This window comes from Cynara cardunculus, assembly GCF_001531365.2.
Source record: "Cynara cardunculus var. scolymus isolate 2C chromosome LG 10, CcrdV1, whole genome shotgun sequence".
NCBI classification, from domain to species: domain Eukaryota; kingdom Viridiplantae; phylum Streptophyta; class Magnoliopsida; order Asterales; family Asteraceae; genus Cynara; species Cynara cardunculus.
This window is the reverse complement of record NC_037537.1, coordinates 22677544-22681079: the sequence shown is the minus strand read 5'-3', so window position 1 is coordinate 22681079 and position 3536 is coordinate 22677544. Positions and strand designations below refer to the sequence as shown.

Genomic DNA, 3536 nt, shown 5'->3' with positions numbered 1-3536 from the left:
AATATCGATATATTTTTGTTATGCATAAAGTACTGTATATTGATGCATATTACTTAAAATTCAAGATTACAAGTAACTAGTTGTATGCCCGCGCAATGCGGCGGTATGTCAAATTTTTCAATAAATCTACAACTAAAAAAAGTGCAATCTTTCATTAAAAGTACAAAATTTATATTTAAACATTCGATCTTTCAGGAGAACCCTTAGAAATATTTAAACCTCGATTCCTTATAATTGAATACACACACGATCTAACAAGATGTAATCAAATACTATGTAACAAATAAGAAATAAAAGGTGAACTTTATTGTACACAAGCATGAAAATCAATTATGGTGTCCAAATAATTATAATGACGGAAGAAACATATATCTAATTAATACATTTGGAAAAAAAAAATTATCTTATACAAACCAAAATAGAAACCAATATCCTAATCAATCGAAATGACAAAAAATCAAACCCCACCGCCTCTAGATCAAATGCGTAATAGTTCAATCTCCACTTTAACAGTCACCGTGAAAGCATCTATACCAACATCTGCATCCAAGGAGTCTACAAATAAACGTTCAAAGTAGATGGAGTCGGTGAGCTGAGTATTCTCTTATATACACAATAAGCAAGTTTACAAGTTGCATTTACACAAGCAGTAGCAGTTTTCTGAATCTGACTTCGCTCGTTCCTTCATTGTACTGCTAAACACACAAGAGAACAAAAACAGAAATGTTGGAACAACTTGAATATTACATTATATAGGTATGGTGCTCATTTTGTATGTTACTATAACAACTAACCCAAGTACACAAGGCACACCAATACCTTCATGTGATCCCTTCTGGTTCTTATTGGATTTGACTCAAGGCCCATCTTCTTGGGCTGTAGAATTAAACAATTTAGAACTACATGTCAGAAAATCGCAAACATACATAATACATAGACCATGTGATCAACAAAACCCAAAAGAACAAAAAAATAGATTTATTGTATTACCACAAACATTGATATATGAGTTGATGATCCAATTGCTACTCCAAGTGTGATGTCCTATAAGTAAAAACATTAGACGATCAATCAACTAATCTCATACCTATTTGCTTATGAATGGATTTAGCCTATACACTTAAAAGCTTGTCTTTCATGGCAAACATTATGGCACTGGCATGCTCAGCAGCATTACCAACAATAGGAAGTAGGATTACACTAATAAAAGACACCGGCATATTCCATGAGTCTGATGCTCTGCCAAAATACTCAAATGGGAAGGGGGTTCGGAATCTTGAAGTTTTGTGTTTTCATAATTGAACCTATCAAAGCATCCATCTGGCTGCTGATCACAGCTTTGATGTGATAACCCTCTGCTGATCACCATGTTTATCAACAGAGATTATGTTTAGATGAAGTCAGATTTTCTTGAACGTGGTTTACAAAACAAAACCAACTGAGCCAAGTAAATCCCACACAAAGTAGGGTCTGGAAAGGTAGAATCTAAGCAGAAATCTCCTCATTTGTTCTGCACCAGATCATAACAATGTCTAAATCACCATGTTTATCAACAGAGATTATGTTTAGATGAAGTTAGATTTTCTTGAACTTGGTTTACAAAACAAAACCAACTGAGCCAAGTAAATCCCACACAAAGTAGGGTCTGGAAAGGTAGAATCTAAGCAGAACTTAATGAACAATTCAAACAGAAGATTGAGATTTCAGACAATGTTACCTCATGATTAATTTCGAATAACCACCACATCCAGCTGATGTAAGGTTCTCAATGGTGACTTCTGGTAGTTTTTCAGGCTTTCTTGATAATCAATGGCCACCCATCAGATTGAAGTTTTAAGTACAATCGTATCAAGAAAACATGTTTCATATGCTTTACCTCTCTGACACAATCATTGCAACCATACCGATTATACATGCGCCATAGAACATAAAAAAAACATAGGTTCATTCATGTAGTCCATTTCATTTGTGACTCCAATTGTTATGGAATGAAGATAAAGATAGAGGATTACCCGTACAACAATGGGTTAGTACGGAGAATGTCGTCAGGAAGGAAGTCATCGGTGTCCATTAACACCACATCACGACCACCATCATCTGGTGAGACGCCATTGAAGTAATTCTCGACCAATGACACCGAAATGTTCAACTCTCTCATGTAATGACATTCTTTTATGTACTTAACAGCAACATCTTTACAAAATTCAGGTAAAAAATAATATCCTTCAAAGCTATTAATCTCCGAATGGAAAGCAGCCATTCTGCAATGATCATACTAATTATGATCAGATTTGAACGATTCAAGAACTCCAGCTTCCCTGCTTTGACATGATTGTAACATTACGGTCAATGCAATTAACAAAGTCATCAATAAGATCCCAACTATTACAAGTGAGCCAATGAAGATAGTTGCAGCACAAGAAAACATATAGATCACAGATTCCATTCTAAATTGGCTTCACATATCTGCATCAACACAAGAAGAACAAGATTCAATATTCAATACAATCGTCCTTCGTTACCCAAAATCCTCAGAAATCAAATAAATGAAAATAAACGAAAATATTATAAACATCTTACCAGGAGAAAGCCAACGATTGAGAAAATGGTAAGATTGGTGTTCGATTTACACCAAACCGTTGTATTGCTTCAAGCCCTCAAACCCAAAACAAAGGGGAAAAAATTAAACCCTAAAACCCAAAGCAACCTTGAATAAAATCAAGAAGCAATTCCCAACATTTAAGAATCCCAACATATAAGTCGCCTGAGGTAGAGAGAACCGGATAGAGAGCATTTTATAGACAGAGAACGCTTCTCGATAGTTGATCGGAGGTTACGCCGAGCCGGAGCAGTGTTATCGGTATAGAAAGTGGAGAGTGTATTGAGAGAAGCCAACAGATCTGGATTATCGATGCGAGTTTCCAGAACTTTCTTCAGCTTCCTTGACAGCCCCGGCGCCAACGCCGTCGTCGTCCCCATTTCTCTCCGGTTGGTCTACCTTCAATTACGATCTTTCTCCTTCGTTTGTAGCTCTTCATATGGAATCGGATGGAGAAATCGACAAAAGTGGTATTGAACCAGAAGCCATCTTGGAGACTGAATCGTCGGAAGTGAGCGTGAAGTTGCGTTGGAAAGGGAAGTGAGCGTGAGGGTGCGTTGGAAAGGGAAGTGAGCGTGGAGCCTCTTTTGAAAGAGAGAGAGAGAGTCGGGTTATCAAAGTATGCTTTATAAAGTTGTACTAAATGCATTAGAGTTTGTACATTTTTAAGACTTTAAGACTCAATGCATAAAAGGATAGTACCTTATGCATCAAAACTTGTTTTTAAGACTTTTACCAAATTTCATTTATAAAGTAGTATAGATTATGCATAAGTACAACTTATTAAAGCTCGATGTTTGAATTCGTATAAATAACTGCGGATAAACATAATCAAATAGAGAATGAACATCTCATTTTAAAATATAAAAAATCTAAAATATAATTAGAATAATTATCGAGTTACAACAAAATAAATAATTATTATCCTTATAAAAAA

The 3536-nt window shown here is 35.5% G+C and overlaps 1 pseudogene; it reads right to left on the bottom strand.

Moving 5' to 3' along the window:
• Nucleotides 1-1466: 1466 nt before the first annotated feature.
• On the bottom strand, nt 1467-2979 carry LOC112520125 (annotated as a pseudogene).
• Nucleotides 2980-3536: the final 557 nt, after the last annotated feature.